Source organism: Equus przewalskii, chromosome 29, assembly GCF_037783145.1.
Source record: "Equus przewalskii isolate Varuska chromosome 29, EquPr2, whole genome shotgun sequence".
Classification (NCBI taxonomy): Eukaryota; Metazoa; Chordata; class Mammalia; order Perissodactyla; family Equidae; genus Equus; species Equus przewalskii.
This window is the reverse complement of record NC_091859.1, coordinates 17,188,700-17,212,039: the sequence shown is the minus strand read 5'-3', so window position 1 is coordinate 17,212,039 and position 23,340 is coordinate 17,188,700. Positions and strand designations below refer to the sequence as shown.

The window sequence follows — 23,340 nt, the reverse complement described above, 5'->3', positions numbered from 1 at the left end:
TCTCCAAAGGCTGCGAGAACAAACACTACTGCCAGTTGCCCCAGTCATGGGAATTGAAGCCCTAGTCAAATCTGGCACCTTTCTTATGGTGAGTACTAAATATGAGCTTAGGGATGCTAGACTTTAGATGTTAGACACCAGCAATCTTGGCAAAGAAACTGTGCCTCTGGTATGGAGAGATTGAAGAGAGGGTCTTTGACTGGACCATGTGGCTCATTTTGTTTTTTTGGATGAAGAGTTTTTTATTGTTAGACCAACAAAATATATTTAATATGACAATACTTTAATATACAAACTGCAATCACAACAGCACCCACATAGCAGCAAGAGGATGGGGTACAATGGGGAGCATGGTATGAGGGAGGAAGTTTTGCAGGGTCCCTACTGCTTCCCTCGCCTGCAGTCACTCTGTGGCCTGTGAGAGCATTAAGTCTGAGCAAAGGGCAAATCAAGGCATCAGAGGCAGAGAGGTACTGATGCAGACACTGAGACAGACCAAGCACCGCGCATCCTCTAACACATCATCTCCTCCCCATGGCAGACTTCAGGGAAAGCCAGATCCAGTTAGGAGGTAACAGGAAGTTGGTTGTGATTGAGAGGAGAGTCAACTATCATTCCTCAGCATCCCGAAGATCACATGCACAAGGACCATGCACAAGGAGCAAAAGGAGAGTTACTATGACAAACTGATGACAAGGATAAATGATGGTAAAAATGATACAGATTGAGGGGCCAGCCCAGTGGCGCAGAAGTTAAGTTCACTTGTTCTCATTCAGCGGCCCAGGGTTCGCCAGTTCAGATCCCAGGTATAGACCTGCGCAGCACTTGGCAAGCCATGCTGTGGTAGGCATCCTACGTATAAAGTAGAGGAAGACGGGCACGGATGTTAGCTCAGGGCCGGTCTTCCTCAGCAAAAAGAGGAGGATTGGCAGCAGATGTTAGCTCAGGGCTAATCCTCCTCAAAAAAAATTTTAAAAAAATGATACAGATTGAATTTCCCAACTACTTGGCAGGCAGAGGCTATTCTAGAATTAATTTTGATTAAGAAAATAAAGGATAGTGGCATTTTTCTACCTCAGGAGCTATGCTACAGATTCAAACCTGTTACAAATACACCAGTATCATTTAAAAAGAGATCTGTAATATACCTAAAACATTGAAATAGATCAAAAGGATCACTTTTTATTCTCTCAGGGTCGTGCAGTGGCACTTCATGCCTCTAGATGCCTGTCCCTTCATTTGATTTCCCGTTTACTATTCCTTAGTATATTTCACAGCTCTGATGGAAAGGTGTTAATTTGTAGGAAACTAATAGTGATGCAAGTAACTATTTTTCCTATAGAAATGAAAAGATTCCTGTCCCATAGCCTTGCAAATGAATTTTATTTGGTAGAGATTCAAGTGATATCAGCAAAATTACAGTTTAAATGTCCTGTAGGACATTAACTAGTTTGGTGTCTAAATTAGCAATCTAATTGAAGCATCTTTCTGCCATAAAAAATTCCTGTGCTCTCTCCAATTCACTTTGGAGCTGACTTACAAAGTTGCTTGTTCCCTCATTAATGAATTAAGTAGATCTTGGACATATGCTCACTTTGTATTTGTAGGAGAATCAGGCTTTAAGTTTTTGGAAATTATACATATTATGAAGAGAATTTCTTGGTACTCTTCTTGATACTTAGATCATGAGATGGGAATAAGAACTTTGCTTCCTGCTAAACTGACTGCCAGAATTTATTGTTCCTGGAAGAATACCATCATATAATTCTCCTTGCTGGCCATGGCTTTCACAATTTTTGAAGCAAATTATCTACGAATGAAAAGAGAAAATGGGAAATTGCATAAACCAAATAGGTAATTATTAATATTATTGTTAATATTTTTGACTAAAGGTATTCAGAAAATTAAAAGAGTTAAGGGAAAGCATAGAATGATCACTTATTTATTAAAAAATGTTACTGCATTAGAGTGAGTCTGTAACCATGAAAGATATGTGACAGTATCTCTGGATATGTTTGTATTTTTTAAATTAACGTACATTAGCATTGACATCGTTTTTGCTGTTGGCATGAAATTCTATTAGCTTTAACATATGCTTGTTTTCATGTAACCACTACCGTAATCAGGGTACACAATTGTTCCATTACTCCACGCTGGACGTTAGATCCTCAGAACACATTCATCTTATAACTGGGAGTTTGTGCCCTTCAACCAGCATCTCCTCATTTCCCCACCCTCCAGCTCCTGGGCAACCACCAATCTACTCTCTGTTTCTATGAGTTCAGCTTTTCAAAAATTCCACATATAAGTGAGATCATACAGTACTTGTCTTCCTCTGTCTTATTTCACTTGTGATAATTCCCTAAAGTTTCATCCATGTCTTTGCAAATGGTATATTTGGATACTTTTTTATCAGGTTAAGGAAATTCCCTTAATTTCTAGCGTGCTGAATTGTTGGGGGGTCCTTTGTTTTACTTTTTTAAATAAATGGGTGTTGAATTTTGTCAAATGTCTTCCTTGTATCAGCCAATATGATCATATGTTTATTTTTCTTTATAAATATGGTGGATTACATTAAATAGTTTTCAAATGTTGAACCAATCTTGTGTTTCCAGGATAAATTGCACTTGGTTGTGATGTATTATTCCTTTTATATATTTCTGGATTTGATGCACTAATATTATGTTGAGAATTATTTGAATCTATGTTCACAAGGAATATTTGTCTGCAGTTCTCTCTTCTTGTGCTGTCTTAGTGGGGTTTTGAGATCAGGATAATTCTGACCTCATAAACTGAGTTGTAAAAGGTCCACTCCCTATTGTATTATCTGGAAGAGATTGTGTAGCCGTGGTGTTATTTCTTGCTTATGTTTTATAGAATTTTCCAGTGAAACTATTTGAACCTTCAAATCATCTTTTTCAGAAGGTTTTGAACTGCAAATTACATTTCTTTAATTATTATATGATTATTTAGCTTACCTATTTCTTCATGGGTGATTTTTCATACCACAGGACTTTCAGAGAATTGCTTTATTTCCTCTAAGTTATTATATGTATGTGTCTAAATTCTTCATATTATCCCATTATTTTTCCTTAATTATCTGTAAGGTCTGTGGTGATAGCCCTCGTTCATTTCTGAGATTGGCAGTTTGTGTCTTTTCTCTTTTTTCTTTGTCAGTCTAGTTAAAGTTTTATCAATATCATTGACATTTGCAAATATAAATATATAGAATATATATTGCAAAGAATATAACATTTTCTAAATAACTTAAGGGTGAGTATATCTTCATGATATATATGCTTCTATAGATAGGTAGATGTACATATAGATGTAGATCGATTGATAAGTATGATTGGAGCAAAACACGAACCATTGGGTGAATCTGATCCTGTGTTAATTTGGTAAATTTTCTTTAAATTTGAAATCATTATAAAAATAAAAAGTAACAAAATAAGTCAACAAGTAGAAATACTAAATATGGAAAAACAAGAGCTAGAGAATCAAAGTACCATACCATCACCAGGGCATTTTAGATTTTACAGAGGAGTAGTGGAGGACGGGATTTATTTAGTTGTGCTTTGTGAACTATTATGTACAATGCTAGATGTTAATTAATATAAATTAACTCTAAATGGAAAAATTTAAGAATTTAAAAATTACTGAGTATATTAAAAAAAAAGAAGGGGGAGAGAAGCAGAACACGTGTCTTATTTGTGTGAGACTCTGCAAGTGTCCTTGCTTTGTCAGTTTCTCCATCTACAGTTGCTTCCATCAATCAAGGTCCACGCAGCCCAGTGTCTGCTTTCAGAAGTGGGGGTGGGAGGTCTCTCCATATTCTTTATTTCAATTCTACCAATAAATTTTAAATAATATGAAAAACATTTAGACCATTCTGTTTGTTTACTATATCTATAAGTGAGAATGGCTTACTGAATTCTACTCATCCAAACCTAAATGACACAGGCTGCTTGAATTCAGCTAATTGACTTTCTCTTTTCTGTCTTTTTTCTGTCCCTGTCTTTTTTTTCCCCCATGAGGAAAATTAGCCCTGAACTAACATCTGCCACCAACCCTCCTCTTTTTGTTGAGGAAGATGGGCCCTGAGCTAACATCTGTGCCCATTTCCTCAATTTTATATGTGGGGTGACTACCAGAACGTGGCCTGATAAGCGGTGAGCATGTCCACACCCAGGAGCCAAATGGCCAACCCCGGGCCACCGAACCAGAGCTCGCAAACCCAGCCGCTGTGCCACCAGGTGAGCCCCATCTGTCTACATCTTTTTCTATTTCTCTCTCTCTCTCTCTGTCTTTATCTCTGTCCCTCTTTGTCTCTTTCTCTCTCTCTATCACTTATCTATCTATTACTGATCTATCCATCTGTTACATATTAGGTATATATTATAGCTTATATATGTATTCCATTTTCTTAAGGAATAGATCAGTGACTTTTGCAATGCAAGTGCTGTCTCCATTGCTAAAGTGTTTCAGCCCAAGTATATGTTAAATCACAACTCAAAGAGTCAGTGAAGAGAAAGCGTCTCAGTTTATGAGTTTAGCTTTACACTCAAAAAGAGATGGGATGCTGTCTGTTCTTAACAAATGCGTTCTCAACACCAACAGTTTTTACTAGTTTCAAAGCGTCTTTTGCAAGTACTTTTTAAATAACCGATTTAAGGGACTATGCCATATCTACCAAATTCCATTAAAACATTTAATTTTTTTCAGACTCATTAGCATGTTTCCTATATACACAATTCAATGTATTTAATAATGAGTCTTTTCAGGAACTCAGAAGTGACCTAAAGTCTGTTTTATATTGATTATCAGCCTTTGTATACTGTGTATGTATAAAAACTTAAATGATTATTGATTTTAATTACTAAATATTGAAGATCTCTTTAGACATTATGGAAAGATGCATAGTCATACGCTGAGAATACAAGAGCAGCTTTAATGTTAAAAGTAGTGAAAACAAGATGGGCCCTGTCTTTCCTTATAACTATGGCTGGAGATTTACTTTTGTATGTGATCAAGGTTGCTAGGATAAAGTTAGTACAAGAAGAATTCTAAATAGCTAATTTAAAAAATCTCATTTGAAGCTTTTATTCAGAATAAATGCATATGTGTCTTGTCAAAAAGGAGACTAATTAGTTTTGAAATATTGCTCTAAAGAGACCAGGCATTCTTTCAGGGTGGGAAGAGAGTGATGGTAAATTTTATCTTACATTTCATCAAGCAAATAAATGTGCTATGATGGCTAGGATTACTGCTCATCATCATTGAAGCTTAGAAAATTAACCATTTTTATCTATCAAGAAATAAATTGGAATATTTTGGTAAGCTACTCTGCATCTCACATATGAATGTCCCTTATTTGCAAAACAAGTAATTCCTTCCAAAAATCATTTTTATGTTTAGGAAGCATTAAAATATGCTCTTTGTCTGTCAAGTTTAATGATGGTGGCATTTTACATATTGAAAAATAAAAAAAAATCTTGACAGGTTTTTTTCCCTGCTAATGCCGTATAAGCAGTTTTTCCACTTGTTAAAAATTGTTTTATTCCTCTAAAGTTTACTTGTCAGAAACTATAAAAAATAAAAATGGATTTCATACTTTAAATTATGCTAGCCTCAGGTAAAATATCTTTTAAAGCCCACTACTTCCTTCTTTTCTAGAATTAAAGTCTACTGGTAATATGGAGACACATTATTATTATTCTTATTATGGCGTAAATGATACATAAAGCAGCAATGTGAATATTAAGTAGAATTTATAAACCAAGGGAGATGTTGCTTATTTTTTTAGCATGAATACTAATAATAGAGTATAAACAGGCTATAAATATAACAATTTTATTTAGGCCATCAACAGTGTATTGACTTATAGTTGTGATTCCTTTATCAGTATGTTTGAACTGAAATTATATGAAAAATAAATTATCAATTAGAAGTATAATAATACTGGGAAGAAGTTCCATCTGGAATTATGATGAACTTTATTTATTATCAAATCCAACATTCTTAAAGGCCATTTGGGAGTAATTTATGGGAATATTAAGTAATGAGCTATAAGAAATGGCCTATCAGTGGAAAGTATGGTATAATTTGCAGGAATACAGTATTTTAGCAACATTAAAAATGTAATACACATGAAAAACGGGTCTGTTATTTTGTGGTAATTTAAATGGTTTACTGTATTTATGAGAATATTTTTAGTAGACTACAATAACATTTTACTTGCAATTAGCTTAATTTTCAATAATGTGATAATTTCTCAGTATATTTCAATTTTTCTTAGTATATTTAAAACAAAATAATTCTCTTATGCAAATATATTTTTATGAAAATATATTTTCCATTACTTGAATAGTAACAGTGTTTGTTCTATAAGTACATGCTCTCCTAATTTTTTTACAGACTTTATGAATGTTGCCTAGAACTTAAAATCTAAGCATGTTATGAAGCATGATCATGTTTGGCTTTATAGACTTATCCTTTGACGATAAACTGACATGACTCAGCAACCGACACTTTGTTTGACACACCAGAGGAAAGACGATGGGCACCCTGAGGACTGGTTCAACAGTGAAGGCCTCTGAGGAAGGCTGAGGGTAAGTTCGTTCACGGAGGAAATGCTGTATGCTTGGAGAGAGGCAGTCGTGGAGGGAGTGGAGAAACACACTGGATGGAAGACAGCAATGGGAGAGAAGGGGGGATCCTTAAGACAATAATCCTTTCTCCAGCAAAACCTAAATGTGTTCAGACTATGATCTTTCAGTTTCTGTATAATCAAAGAAAGAAGTCAACATACAGTTAAAAATGCCTACTGACCTGCCAGGGGCTTTGACAGCTCAGCCATAGTTATTTCATTCTCTGTTCCTGGTGAGAGACTAAAAGTTAGTAAGTTGAATGCAGGCTGCCCAGTACCTATAAATGAAGCCAGTGTATCAGGCAGGTCCTATCCAGAGGTACAGGTGCTGTTGGCATCGAGAGAATGTATGATATCAAGAATGAAACTGGGCAGAGAATGGACACGATATTGATAAGCAAAAAAAACAAAATCCCACTGAAATTGTAAGAAAAGAAAAACCATGTTACTTACATATAAGTATCTGGAATACAAAGCCAGAATATTGACTAAATCAAGCTGACAAATACAAAGACAGCTTCAGAACATCCAAGAATTTTCACTGTTCTTAAAAGTTCCATGAACCATAATGTTGGGCTTGTCAACTGTCTTTAAAGAACCAGAAAAGATGGGCATAACACCAATGTTCTTGAACCTTCTTAGGCCTGAGGTCTTCATGTGTATAGGAAGGTTTTGAAGTGAGAACTTTCTCCAGGCTCAGCCCTTTCCCAGTGAGCAAAACACCAGAACTGATTGTAGTGTCAGTACAAATCACAAAGCATTTTTTGATGTCTTCAATATCCTTGCCCATAGTCATGGAGATTAAATACTGGTTTTGTGGGTGGAGGTTGAGGTCATTGTACATTGACGTTGATCTGATTCTCTTTTTGAGGGCTAAAAGGTTTGGAAAAATAATGAAAAATTATCCCAATGGCTGAGGAATGAGGCCTTCTGGATGGAGGGTTTCAGTGAGGGTTTTTATTTTCCTTTTAATTCAAATTCAGACTTGACCAAGCAGATGGAAAAGTTGTGTTGACTATGGAAGGCATAGAAAAGGAGGTACACATGGACAAACATTACACCAGGTATAGTCTGTAAAAGTAAGCTGTAAGACTTCTTGGTTATTTATGTATTCCAGTAATTAGCTGAAACATCCCCTCTGGCCATTTATCTGTGGGTTTCCAGTGGTATATTTAGATGTGAAAAGTTCCCAATGTTATCTTGCAAAACAAATACAAACTGAGAACGTTGGCTATTTCTTAAATGCCTGGGTTGGTAGAAAAGGAACTTCTTTAATAAATGGGAATATCTTTATAGGAAGTTGTTAAAAAAGATTGAGAGGTTGATAAAAGAGATTAATTGCACCAATTTGGTGAGGACATTCATTTATGAAGAGTATGGTAGAGCTGTAAGAAAATGGTTCTAATGAAATACGTCTTGGATTTGTCCTGAGATATTCAGGGCTTATGAGTGTATGTAGCAATATTTCAGTCTACTCAGATGCCTTTGCCCTGAGAGTGTGTATCACAGGTGTTTGTATACTACCGGCCAATTAATATCATTAATATCTGGACTGGATAGTGTTCTAGCAGCTGTGTGAACAGCAGTGAACTAGTCAAAGTCCATTCTCCTCAGAAAGTTGAAACTCACAGTTCTGATATGGAGCCATCAATAGTCACTGTAATTATATTTAAGTTTTGGAACACAGTCTGCTGAGGGGGTGCTATTGCCAGCCTCCCCATCAGAAGAACAACTTTATTTGCTCTTTCTTCACCTCAGGCTCACCTCTGAATGGCTCTGGATCTTGCTCTGTTGCTGTGGCACAGATGACTCTTCTTACTGCCAGTCTTAGATCATCATAGTCAATTGTAGATGTGCTTATACCATCACAAAGTTCTCAGATTGGAGAATTTTGTCGAATAGATTCTCCTCTGCTGTCCCCAAATTAGATCTGTGACAAGATCTACCCTTTGATTTAACTTTTACTATATTTGTGATGAATTTTAATTATTGAATTTCTTGAAGAAAGTAGCCTGAAGTCTTTACCAAGAATTACATGTTTGACTCTGCATTAGCTGCTCCAGGATATAGTGGTCCAAATGCAATATTGGATGTCCCAAGGATGACCCAAAGTAGCATCTGATTTCTCAAAGTTAGTCTTGATTGTCAACAACACTCAGTACTATACAGTTTAATTTATTTTTACTAGAAGTACCTACCTGCAAAAGCAGATATTGGAGTTTAGAGAGCAGGTGTCTGGATTATACTGTGGGAAATAGACTTTCCCACCATGTGGGAAAATCTGTTTTGATGATTTAAAACCAAGGGTCAAGGGAAACCATCACTGGGGCAGAAATGAGGAGGGTTGTGGATGCAAGGCTAAGAAGTGACAAAAGGCCAGAAATTTTTCTTACTTTTTCTGATAGTTACTAAGTAGCTTAGGACAGAGAAATGGAGCATCAGAGTATTTGACAACATTCATGGAAACTCAAGAATTTCTGAATATTCTTGAATTCCTAGGGCTTTCCAGTTAGGACCATGAATAAGTAGGAATTTCTCCTACTGACTTTCAGTACACACTAATACACATTTCTTAGGGGTGGGCTGGAGATGATGCAGTAACAACGGCACCTACCCAGATCAGGGATTAATAATAGATCTATCAAGTGCATTTGAATGAAACTTCCATTCAGGAGATCATATATGAATCCAATCATTAAATACTTCTAAGTCTGAGTTACATGAAAGATTTTCTGGAAGGAGGCATCTGTGGGGGATCAGAATTTGCCGCCCCAAAGTGTGTCTCTTTAGCTTGATTATTTTTAAGAACAAAAGACTCAGAAAGAAAATTTGACCTTCCCCCTTACAGCCTAAAGGAATTTAACATAGAGGGCCTGTCTTAGGAAGGAACTAATACGATAGATAACTACAATGTTAGAAAGTAAAAGATAGACAGGAAGGAACCTACCCCTTCCCATGGCCCATTGTCTTTGCAAGCGTGGCAAACATTTGTTTACCAAACATTTGCTTTTCCATCTACATGTGAATTGCCTTCCTTTGCTTTGAAATCCCAAACCACTACCCACAACATCCTCTCTCTTTAGCTCAAGATGGTATATAAGGTGGTGGCTTAGGTCATTTTGGTGAGTTATTCAGTTTTCCTGGGTTTATCCCTCATTTACATGTTATTAAATATGTTTGAATTTCTTCTGTTATTCTGACTCATGTCAATTTAATTCTCAGACCAGCCAGAAGAATCTAGAGGGTAGAGGGGTCTTTCTTCCTCCCCTACGTGTCCATAATCTCTCAAAGGATGCCTTAGGGAATACTTACACAATGTTAATAGTTGAGTTTTAATGAGAAATAAAGTAATTACTATAACAGATATATTTTTAATCTTTGAGGACACATTATTGGAATAAAGAAAATGCAGAAATAATTTTATATCTCTTTTTAAATCATACAATTATTTATTTTAATAAAATTAACATTACAGTGTATTGCATTCTAATTTTGTAGCTAAAGAAGGGATGTGTGTGGTATTTCCAGAAGTTGGGTTGTAAACACAGAATGCTGATGTTGATGGGGTAACATAATATTTAAAAGCCTCCATCAGCAAGTGCTTTGCCTTCATTGCCCTGTTATTATCCATTTCAGTGCTTATACATTACCCACTCTTCAACAACTGTAAGACATCTTATGGTTAGGCATGTAATTCAATATCTTAATCATGTTCTGCACTAACATCAGCCTGGATCTATCACATTCACTGTACTAAGTGGCAATCAGTGCATTTTATTAAACACGTCAGAGTAGGACTCAGCTAAACTTACTGGTACACCATCTAGTGAAACACCACATGGTGGGAGCTCACTCAAATTGTAGACAAAATACTCAGGTAAAATAAACAGGCTCTTCATCCTTAAATTTGAAAGGTCAAACCTGTAAAATGAAGGCAAATTTCATATGTAGTTATGCCTTTACATTCTTTAATGAATGACACAGATGGAAAGGAATTATTGACAGGAGCTTCATATTGCAAATCAAATGAGGTGCAGAGGTCTTAAGGTCAAGCTTGACTAGAACATGGTGAAATGTACATAATTTCAAGGGATATGGTTAGACATATAAATGAAGTGGGGTAATGAGATATATCAAAAGAGAGACAATTGGAGAACCACATTTAAGAATTGTAATGAGGGGGCGAAGCCTTAGAAAAGTTAGATTTTTAAGAAAGAAGAAATGCAGCCAGGCAAGGTAGCACATTTTGATCCTTGTTATTTTATGTAATCACTAGGAAAGGTTCTGCCCACTCTCATAAACCCAGCATGCTCTTTGCTTTGCCCCCAGCAATTATTTTATGATCTTCTTGCTTTGGAAAATTGTTTTTATTTCTTTAATAACACGTCCTAGTAGGGTAAGGTGATTTGGTCAAGAAGTGGCTGATGCTATTGAATTAATTAAAACTGCACTTTAACTAAGGTAATTCTGTGTGAATTTATTTGCATTAAAATAACAAATAGATCCAAAAGTCATGGACAAGAATGGAAAACAAAATAAAAACAGCAAACTCTTTCTATTGAATCTAATTAAGAAGGAGAATTTTATCTTAACAAAAATATTTTTAGATTACAATAGCAAAATTTACAATGATGAGGCACAAATTAGTCAATAGAGTCATTAAACTTAGTTATAAACTTAGAAATTGATTATAATTATTTTTAATTTGGAAAATAAAGCAAATTTATAGAGAGTAAGCATCGCTTCCAATTCTCTCTTTTTTTTTGGTGAGGAAGTTGGTCCTGAGCTAGCATCTGTGCCAATCTTCCTCTATTTTGTATGTGGGATGCTGCCACAGCATGGCTTGATGAGGGGTGTATGAGGGGTGTGTAGGTCCATGCCCAGGATTCAAACTGGTGAACCCTGGGCTGCGGAAGCGAAGCTTGCAAACCCAACCACTATGCCACTGGGCCGGCCCTCCAATTCTCTTTTTCAGCTAGCTTAAGTAAATAAAAATAACTTATCCTTACATGTGTAACATAAACTCATTACTACATAGAGGAGGCAAAAATCTACCTCTCCTCATCTTAGCTTTACTACTGGGACTCATACAAAAAGACAAATTAACAAAAGAAAAATAATTTATTAATGTGTGCAGCACACGTCATATGGGAGAAACCGTAAACCAAACATAACTCAAAATGACAGCTTAGAATTACAGCTTACATAGCATCTTCAAAAAAAACCCCACACATTTGTAGAGAAATGACAGGACAGAGGAAAGCAGTTTTAAGCTTCCAAGGGTGGCAAACTATGGGAAGTAAATATATGGGAGGAAAATAACAGATTAAGGTCTGTTTGCAGACTCCTCTGGTGCAGTCTCTGGATTGGCAAGAGTCTGTCTCCAGTTAAAGGAGACCTTATATCCTGCCTCCAGGCAGAAAAAGGGGAACTTTCCAGGGGTTTTACTCCTTCTTAATTAGCTTCAGCTCAAAATGATTTTTATGTCAAAGAGGAATGTTTTGAGGTGACATATTCTGGTTTCCTTTAGTGAGAAAAAGAAAAAAGTACAGAGCTAGCCTTGATGGCCTAGCAGTTTAAGTTCCATGAGAGCTCCGCTTTGGTGACCTGGGTTAGGTTCCCAGGCATGGACCCACACCACTTGTCCGTCAGTAGCCATGCTGTGGCAGCTGCTCACAAAGAAGAACCAGAAGAACTTGCAATTATACACAACTATGTCTAGGCCATGGGGGTTGGGGAGGAGAAGAAAAAAAAGGAGGAAGATTGGCAACAAATGTTAGCTTAGGGTGAATCTTCCAAAAAAAAAAATTCAAGCAATGTTTTAAAAAAAGAAAAAAATACTGATAACCAAAAAAAGGCAAATAAAAATCACATTCAGTTTCAACAAAGAAAATCCCTATTAAAACTTTGGCATACATCTTTAGCTTGATACAAGTTCATTTCCCGAATCTTTGTAATATTAACTTCATTGTACCACTCTATTAAATAAATGATATTCTTCTAAATGCCAGAGGAGAAGACTGGTGTCAGAACCAAGTTCAGATCTTGAAGTACTTATGTAGCTTCAAATTATTGCTTGATTTTGTGGTTCTTGTCATTTGCTTATTTATTTCCTGTGAAGGGGATCAAAATGCATGTTTTATTACAAATTTGATTTAACATTGCAATTTTTAATTCTAGAATTTGCATTCATTTTATACTTTCTATTTCTCAGCTGAGATTTTCTGTCTTTTCATTCATTACGATTGTATTTTATTTTTATATCTAATTGAGCATAGTAATAATAGATGCTTTAAAGTGCTCATCTGATCGTTTCAACATCTGTATCGAGTTCGGGTTGTCTCCATTGGTTATCTTATATCTTGAGAATAGATTATGTTTTCCTGGTTGTTCATATATTAAGTAATTGTACATTGAATATTAGACATTTTGAACATTATATGGTGGAGACTCTAGATCCACTTACATTACTCTGAAGAACGTTAATTTATTTTTTTTAAGCAGGCAATTAATTTGATTGGATTCAAACAAACTTTTGATTCTTGTGTGGCAGCTTGAATAACAGTTCAATTCTTCCTCCTCCCAGCTCAGAGCTGGGTTTTTTTCAATTTGTCTCACACTGATGCTGTTCAGGGTTCAGCCAAAGTGTTGGGAAAAATTTATACACAAAATTTGGGGCACCTCCTTTCTGGATATTTTTCCCTTACTTTTCAACAGATGTGATTTTCCTGAAATCTTTTTGTGCTTCAAGTCAGAAAGACTGTGGCTCAGCAGAGTTTAGCCACATCTGAGGCACCGTGACTTCTTTCCCTTAGGCTAAAATTAGGGAAAAAAATCCAGAAAACTCACACCTTGTCTTCTTTGTGTTTCCTTCTTCCAAGTTTCAACTCTTCTCTAGGATTTGCCTGATTTTGCTCACTCTCCAGAGCCTTCAAGTATTTTTTAATGTTTTTTTTTCAGAGTTTGTAGCTGTTATTTGTAGTAAAGACAGTTGGTTAAGAGCTTGCTTGACCATTTAAAAAGAATTATATATATATACACACACATATATATTATATATATATGAAGTGTATGTGTGTGTGTGTGTGTGTGTGTCTTCGTATGTAGAGACAGAAAGAGTTAAGATGTAGCTGGCCACAGTTTGGTTTATTAGTCTTGTTCCTTGGGCACTGAAACATGAACTATTCCAGGAAATCTGCTTATACTTTGCCCCAAATGGGCATATTACAAACAGCAGCTAGCTGCCAAGATAAATATCTGGATGGTCAAGCATCTCCTTAACTGACTGTATTCATCACTTATGGTAGATAAACAAGTTCTAGATGTCTTCACTGTGCTCCCAGGTTGTGCAGACTGTGGAGAGGGCCATCAGACCCCACTCTGGTCTGACTCCCATTGGAGGAGTCCCTTATGTGGTTTCCCTTTCTGAGAGGAAACTGGCCCAGGAGATCCAGTGGGCCCAGGCCCAGTCTGGCTAATCCAATACCTGAAGGGATCAGTGAAGTTCTGCTCTGGCTACTCTAAATAATTGAATGTCTTAGGTAATAGTCCTAATCTCTTTCCTCTCCCTTTTTACCTTTTCTTCCTAGATGATCTCATCCATTCCCAGAACTCTAATTACCGTCTATATGCTAATGATCATCAAATTTATATCAGCAACCCACTTCTCTCCCATGAGTTCAAACTGGAACACCCAACTGCCTAATTTACATCTACTTTGACTGTCTTACAGACATCCCAAATTTAACATGTCAAAAACTCTTAATTTCTACCTCCCTCCTCCCCACACCTCCATCTCCCCCAAACTTTCTCTAATGAATGGTTCAAGACAAAGACATGGGTTGGTCTCACTCTAATTTTAAAAACTCCTAGAAATCTATGTGGAAAGAAGACAAGTAACCCATTGGGAAACTAGGCATGTGAAGAGGTAGTTCCTTGGATAAATGTGTAAAAAGATATCAAAATTTACTCGTATGAAGAGGAATGCGTGTATTCTAAAATATCATTTCTCACATATCCAATGGCAAATTATCCAACAATTGGAAAACTACTATATCTGTGAGGTCAGCACACAAACAGTGGAACAGCTCCTCTGAAGGAGGTAAATATCTGGCAGTATTTACCAAAATTTCAGATGCATTTACCCTTTGATCTGGAAACCCTACCTCATATAATCTAAAGAATAATTGGAGTATTCTAACATATATTCAAAGTTGTTAAGTGTGGCATTCTTCAGAATAGTAAATGATTGGAAATAATTTAAGTATCCAGCAATAAGGAGCTGGTTAAGAAGACTGTCTTTTATCCTGCAAAGAAATACACAGTTAAAAAAAGGGGGAAAAATTTTAAGTGCGACATATGAAACCGCAAACTGTAAGAAAACATTTGATAATATAAACTTTATTAAAATTAAAAACTTAAGCTCTTCAAAAGATATAGTTAATAAAATGAAAATGCATGCCAGTGGTTTCAAAAAACTATATATAAAAATAAATAAAATACATATTTGACAGATGGTTTGAATCCAGAATATATTAAAAAAAACTCATACAACTTAATAATAAAACAAACAATCCACTTAAAAAGAGGGCAAATTATTTGAACAGGCAGTTTACAAAAGAAGATATCCGAATGGTCAATAAACTCATGAAAAGGTACTCAATATCACTAGTCATCAGGGAAATGCAAATTGAAAACACAATGAGATCCCACTTTCTACCCATAAGAATTGCAAAAGTTAAAGGAAAAATAAAATCCACTGAGAAGGGCATGTGCTGGAGATAACCAGAGCACTTAAAACCCTTGCATTTTTGATAAAATACAGGACACATAGCCACTTTGGGGAATAATTTGATAGTTCCTTTTAAAGTTAAATGTATACTTTCCATATGACTCACGCACATTCTTAATATTTTCTTGCTAGAAATGAAAACATATGCCCACATAACAACTTGTATGTAAATGTTAATAGCAGGATTGTGAGTAATATCCAAGATCGAAAACATATCAAATGTCCATCAACCAATTAACGAATAAAATGTGCTAATGTCTATACTACGGGATACTACTTGTAGTTGGAAGGGGTTTGAGGGATTTTGGAGTTGATCAAGGGCAAAAATATGACCATAAGACCCAGCAACACATGACGAGCTTTATCAAGTGGCTCTCAGAGTTGCATGAGAGGACAAGTCCTTCACAGCATGAGAATGTCCTGAGGTTGACAGCAAGGGGCTACCATCCAGGAGGGGAGGAGAGCAAGGAACTGCCAAGGGACAGGGGGACCAGAGAGGGGACTTACACGCTAGGTGATGTCTCTCAGCAGAACAGTGGGGAGTCTCTGGATCAGTGCCCAGTGACCTACCAATGGCAACAGTGACTGAAGTTTTTATAACCATAAGGCTTTGTTTTATTAATGATCAGCAGAGGCTGGGTGTAGTTCCTCAGGGTATGCAAAGAAGGCAGATCCTAAATGGCTAAAAACCTACTCATTTTAAAACAACTGAATGTGTAAAAATTTGAGTTTGGCGTGTCAATGAATAAAAGGCATAAACTGCAAGAAAAGTAAAAGGTTATTTGGGGTCTCAGGAATTACTATTTGGGAGACACAGTTTCCAGTAGAAACTCAATGTGCTCCGAAGAGGACAAAGAAAGCCAGTGTTCATAAAGACAAAAAGAGATAAATTATATAGGTTGTTTTGCAGAATTTGTGATTGTGCTGGCAACAACTGTTACTTCATGGCCATAGGTGATTGGTTGCTAAGGCTATCTCTAAGGCAGAAAGTTCTCATTTCTGGGAGAAAGCATATCGCAGTTTTTTTTTTTGAGGAAGATTAGCCCTGAGCTAACATCTGCTGCCAATCCTCCTCTTTTTGCTGAGGAAGACTGGCCCTGAGCTAACATTCGTGCCTACCTTCCTCTATTTTATATGTGGGACGCCTGCCACAGCATGACTTGCTAAGTGGTGCGTAGGTCCGCACCCAGGATCCCAACTGGGGAGCCTTGGACCACGAAAGTGGAATATGTGAACTTACCTGAGGTGCTACCAGCCTGGCCCCAAGAAAGCATATGTCTTGAATGAAGGTCAGGATGCCAGCAGTGAAGCATAATTCAAAAGTTTACATACTCTCTGGGTAAAGAGGCGCATATGCCGCACTTCCCTGATGGCTTCCTGGGTCCATTTAAGGTACTCTTGATGCATGTGACTCCATTTTGTAATCTTCTTCCACAAGTGCCAGTGGGATATTGAGCTGATGGATGTCAGTGTGCTGTGAAGAAAGAAACAACTTAGGGGCCGATATACAGGGTCCAGCTTTGGCTCATATACAGTAATGAAAAGGGAAAGTATTGATATATTCAATACCATGCATAAATCTCAAAAGCATTATTATAAGTAAAGTAAGTTAAATACAAAAGAGTATATACTGTTTTATTTTGTTTATATGAAATACTAGAAAAGACAAAACAATAAAGGCAGGAAGCACATCAGTGGTGTTTAAGGCTTGTGGTTGAGGACAGACAGCAAAGGAGAAAGAGGAAATTTGGGCGGAGATAAAGCTGTTCTATAGGTTGATTGCGGTGGTGGTTATAGGACTGCATGGAATCAACAAAACTCATAAAACTGTATACTTAAATAGGAGAGCTTGATTGTTTGTAAGTAAAAAAAAATCAATGATGAAAGAAACTTCTTAGTTTATTACTCCTACCTGACCTTTGTGCTCCTGCAGTTTGCTTGTTACTATTCCCCACTATATTATGATGCAGCCAAAGGTTGATCTAGATTAACGGATATTCTAAAAATCCGTTACATTATCTTTGGAACTCAATTTTCAAAGCAGTTTGCTTATCTAGGAAATTTGGTTCTACTTAAATTATGAGGCTAATTTTTTAAAAAAAAATCAAGACAAACAGCTATCTCTTCTTCCTATCCTGTAATCTTACCCACAGCCCATTCTATGTACTCTCAGCTCTAGTTTAGCGCAGATTTAACCTGACTTAGGTCTTTCAAAATTTCTCTGGAGCCGGGAATTGTTAAATTGTGTGGTTTCAAGGAGGATGATCAAAAACAAACAAAATAAGGCTTACTGTAATCTGAAATAGAAACACAGCTAGTAATTATGTTCCATACATATAATATATTTCTATTTCATTTTAGAAAGAACTCTTCTAAAACAACAGGTAATTGTGGGGATGAAGCAAATACATAAGCTTAAAAAGATTTTCTGAAGGTCTGTTGTACACACGTAATAAAATGTTCAAAAAAATTTAAAATTTATTATTTTGAAAGCTCACTCTTATATTTACGGAGTAAGCCTTTTTTGCAAGGATATGTTTCATATTATTTCGTATTTCTTCCCTCTCTACTGTGAATTCAAGGTGGATAGTTCACCTTGTTTCATAGTAGACGTCTTAATTTCCCCTTGTCCATATGTGATAGGTAATATAAACTATAAGGTCACTTTATACTTTGTTATTCATGAAATCAGGAGATCTGGGTTCTGGTCTAGTTTTATATCATCTCAGGTTAGTCTCTTTTGCTTTGAAAACCAATGCCCTCATCTGTAAAACGAGACAGATGATATCAGCTCTGTCTGCTTCATAGTGAGGTTATGAATATCAAGTGCTTTTGAAAGAGCTTTAAGCATTGAAAAACCATCTATAAATAGAAGATGTGCTTAGCTTCAAAGTGGAATAATAATAAACATACCATACAAGGTCATTTTTATTCATTCATGTATTCAACAATTCTTTTATTGTTGTTTTTCCTACTGAACAAATACTAAGCATCTCCTGTGTCTCAGGGATTTTCCTATGTGCTGGAGATGAAGAGATGTAAAGGACAAGAGTTTATCCTTCAGGCATTCAACGTCTATGTAGACTGGAAGACTGGAAGAAACTAATTAAAATACAAAATCATGATTGCCATAATAGACATAATAACAGAAGGCAGAAGAATTAGAAAAATCCAATAACTCTGCCCAAGAGAAAAGATTCACAACAAATGCAATAAGAGATGAGTCTTTGTAGATTGATGTGATTAGAAGTTTTTATTTTGGGTAAGAGAATAGGGGTAAAGGTCAAAACTTAAGTTGGAGTCTGAGGGTGGAACATCTGATAGACCGTTCTTTGTGTTGAGGTTTTGCAGGAAGGATATGCATTTCAGTCAAGATTACTATGAAGACTCTAAGCTGGGTAAACCAGAGACAGTTATAAAAAACAGGCCTCTGAATGGTTCAGAGTAATAATTTAACCACATAGTTTTATGCTTTTAGAAGATTATTGACAGCCAGCCTCACTCTAAGGGCCGCAGGAAATAGAAGTCTGGTGCTACGGGAATGATAAATGCATGTCTTGTTCATTGAGAGGAATTTTCATGTCTAATTACAAAGTCCTACAAAAATTCCAATCCAATCTGGGAGAAATTGATAGAGAGGAATGAAGACAAGGTATAAGTATAAAACTTCCTGAATGATGGATGTGAAGGGATTTAGACAATGACACCCAAAACATACCAGTTAGGTGTGTTGATTATTTTGAGCTGAAGATGAAAGCTGAAGGAGAAATGGCAGACGCAGGAAGGGCTCTCTAACTTCCCTTTCTACCTAAAAACAAGCTGTAAAATTTCCCATGAGAAGGGTGCCCTTCCTATACCAGAAGGAAACAAATATTCTTATCACCAGAGACTTTGAGTCAATGCCAGAATGAACCTGTGCAAACAAACGAACTAAAATAACCCTTATCATCCATTATTTTCCATGTATTTTCTAGTCACCGACCTACAACTTACTGTCCCTCACTCAAGCTCTTTTGTCTTGTCACATCCCCACAGTTTACCATGTTTGTATAAAAAGATATACAAACATTTGAGCCTAATGGCTTCTTTTGGTCTTCATTTTCCCTTTAAAGACTCCTGTGTACATATAAAAAAAACTTAAATTAAATGTGAGTATTTTTATCCTATTAATCTTTATTATGTGTTTAATTATTAGGCCGGCTGCAGAACCTAAGAGGGCAAAAGGAAGTTTTCCTCCCCTACAGAGGTAATTAGGATAGTCTATAGGCTACCTTAAGTTGTCCAAATTTTGCTTGACTATGGAACTGACTTAGACCAAATGGGAAAATAAGGGTTTTATTTTCTGAGATATTAGCATTTCCTCACTCAAATGCTAATATCTCCACATTTTGAAAAATCTTAACCAGGAAAAGTGATCCGAGCATTAATATTTGGTAAACATATTGAATTTTATGTGTAGGCAATGAGGACATTTGCAGAAAAAATTACCGTTAAATTAGTTTTGGCAAATGATTATTCTGGCAGAATCAAAGTCAGCAGATAGAAATAGGGATGAGCTTGCAGTTGACAGGAGAAAGGGAGAGTGGTTAAAAGTAACTTACTGACTTATAAGTAAGATCATCCACGGGGAGAAGGGTGGTAGTGGTGGTAGAACAGAGATAGTGAGAAAGGACTGTCCTGAGAAAAACTTCTACAGTACCATTGACAGTATGCAACAAGACTGGTGTGGAGAGGAGTCAGGAGGAGGAGTTAAAGATTCTGGTTGTGGAATCTGTGTAGTTAGCAGTACCATTAACTAAGATATACCGTATAAGTGGAGTGGGAATGGCACGGAAGATAATGAGTGCAATTTGGACATGTTCGTTTTCAAGGCACTTGTGCGATATCCAAGTATAGATGCCAACATGATAGTTATAAATATGATTCTGGTCCTCGAGAGAAAGATCTAGACTGGAAGTAAATATTTGCAATCATCAACTTGGTTCAAGACATGGAAGAAAATGGAATGATTTTAAAAAGACTATCTTAATTGAAAAGAGGGCAACATTAAGAGCTAGCCTGAAGATCAGATACCAACAAAGGATTCTGAGGAAGAAAGTTGTAAAAGAAAGTAGTGTTAAAGTTAGTGAAAAGAAGGTCTTAAGAAGGAGGAGAGGGAAATGGGGTACAGACAAAATAGCCAAATGTTCCAGTGATATTGGTAGATAAAAAATAAAAAAAGATTTTTAAAGTAGAAAAATCAAGGACACTGGTAACCTTAGCATAATATTTTGGCATTGTGGTTGAAGCAAAATTCAAATTTTAAGGAGTTAAGTAGTAAATAGATGCTGAGAAAGAGTACAGAAAATGCATATCCATGTTTCCGAAGGTTTGTTTAAAAATAATAAATACAAAAGATTGTAGCTTGAAAGGAAATTGGTGTAAAGGGAAAGGAATTTTTGTAATTGACTAATCAATTATGAATTGATTTCATTTTATGGAAGGGGTATATTGCTAATAATAGAGAATATCAAGACTGGACTCTGGATCCAGTTTTGCTACTGTTGAGGCAGGCAGCGTGTTGTAATGGTTAAGGTATGAATTTTGGAAGTAGGCATCAAGTATCCAAATCTCACTTAACAGGTCAGTACCTCAATTCATTTACATATAAAGTAAAGGAAATGATTATTCCTATCTCACAAATTTTTTGTGCCTGGCACATAGTAAATACTCAATCTGTACTAATTATTATTAGATATTATTGTAGATTTCTTTCTATATAAGCATAGAGTACTTTTGAAGCAAATACATATGTATTTATTAGCTAAGAATTTGGCACCAAGTCAATTCCTGGTCAAGATTTTATGCCAACGCAAATACTGTTCTCTCCCTACATGAGAGGATTACTTTTTCCAGAATTAATGGAACCTGTTAGAGCATGGAACTGTCAATTAGGCCTCCTTTAACTCCCCAGCAAGTTTTATCCATGCTAATAACAGACTATCACTAGAGGTCAAGATCTTTTCTCAATGATAAGGACACACTCTGAGCATAAGGAACTGGTTTTTAATAAGTACAACTGGTCTTTTAATTTGAGGTTTCTGCATAAGTTTGCTGCCCCAAAGCAAGTTCCTTGGGTATATTTTTAGTTTAAATGGAAAAAGCATGCTAGATGCTCAATTAAAAAAACAAAAGAGAGAGAGAGAGTAAAGATGGCCAGAATCTCAACATTCTTAATTAAGTGCCTATAGACTAAACCATAGTGATTAAACATGGGGGTTACGGGATCAAACTTATTAGTTCAGACTCGGCTCTAAACATGCCTGTGGGTGTGACAACAAGAGAGCTGAGTAGAAGTTCCTGTAGTTTTAAGCAGTCTGATCTATAGCTCTTTTCCAAGATGCCCACTCTGATCCTACTTGACAACTTTTTAAAGGGAACTATATCATTTCAATTAGGAGAAGACGCTAGACATGATTCCATGGCAGTTGAAAGCAAAGTAAAGCATTGATGATAAACCCATGCCATCTCCATTGATAAGTTTCCAGAGATTTAGTCATCTTCCTCCTCCTGGTACAGGGAGGGAGAAACCCTTACAAATGGAGATTTTCCTTATAAATGTAAATGTCTCTTCCAAAAAGGTAAGTTCTACTCAGTTTTTAGTTTCTCCCATGTATGCTATTTTTTAAAAATTAACCAATTCAAAATAATCCTTATGCCAAAGAGGCATATTTTGGGGTGGTATATTCTGCTCCCCTTCAGGAGTAAACATTTCTAATTTAGTCTGAGAACAGAGAACTGTCAAAAAAGGATTTATCAGGCAAAGAAGAAATGCAGCAGTGCATAGCAACTTTTTGAGAGAAATACTCTATCTTGCAAAAGCATCTTTCTTTTTGGCTTGACACACAGGAGACAAATTAAAAGCTTCCTCTGATACTTCTGACTATTCAAATCTGTGCCAGTAATATAAACTAAATAAAAATAAGGGAATGTCATTTTGCTTTCCATAGTCATGTAACATCACTTAAAAATATTTATGGCTTAAAATATTTGAAGTCTATGGTAAAGATAGTTAGAAAATCACATTGGTTTCTTTTTCCTGGTGAAATACACAAGCTCAAGGAATGTATATTTTGAAGTGAGTTTATGTTAAATTAAAGTGAATTCATGGTAAATTAATTTTATTTGGTTCAGCACCTTAGCAGAAGTGCCTTCTATTGGGAGACTTTGGTTCTTCCTACTAAAGAGGTCATATGGGAAAGTGGAAATTTTACTGAACCGGGCTCATTTTGCCAGCCACACAGTATGCCAATGACTGTGATGATGAGTTTGGTGGCAGTAAAAGGGTTTATTCACAAGGCAGCCAAGTGAGAAGACAGGAGAACAAGTCTCAAATCTGCTTCCCTGAAAATGGGGATTAGGGATACTTAAGGCAAAAAGGGGCAGGGTGGTCTGAAGTGTGGAGATAGATGATTGGAGGTAAGAATAAGTGAGGTAATTGATGATCTACAGAAGCATAGTCAAGCTTTGTGGCTCTTCATAGGATGCGTGTTCATAACATGGTGGCATTAGCATGATCTGAAGGGGGAGTTTTTGACCCTCCTGACATGAAAAGTTCACCTATCAGCCGTGCATACAGGCCCACTGATGGGTCGGTCGTCTCAACTCACCTGAACTGGACAAGAAGTCAATTCTTACTTCCTGAAAAACAAATTAAGCACCTGTTACCATGGTGACCCAAGCATCAGGGATGTTATCTATAAGGAACCTAGTGGGAGTCGGATAATATATTCCTTGTCTGCATGACTTTTAAGAAAAAGCAGCACAGCTAATAGTGGGTGGTGCCAACAGCTAAAGGCTACGATTAATAACTACCTAGAAAAAACTTTAGTTACTAGCTACCTAATCATTAATGGCTATC

At 36.3% G+C, this 23,340-nt stretch overlaps 1 long non-coding RNA gene across 1 annotated transcript in view; it reads right to left on the bottom strand.

Annotated features, from left to right (window-relative positions):
* Nucleotides 1-10,076: 10,076 nt before the first annotated feature.
* LOC139080195 (uncharacterized) overlaps nucleotides 10,077-23,340 on the bottom strand; it is an 80,402-nt gene continuing 67,138 nt past the window's right edge. Inside the window, exons 2-4 of the long non-coding RNA XR_011534484.1 lie at nucleotides 23,090-23,120; nucleotides 16,681-16,914; nucleotides 10,077-12,762 (exon numbers count right to left, since the gene is read on the bottom strand). This is a non-coding gene — a long non-coding RNA (uncharacterized lncRNA). The remainder of the gene's footprint in view (nucleotides 12,763-16,680; nucleotides 16,915-23,089; nucleotides 23,121-23,340) is intronic.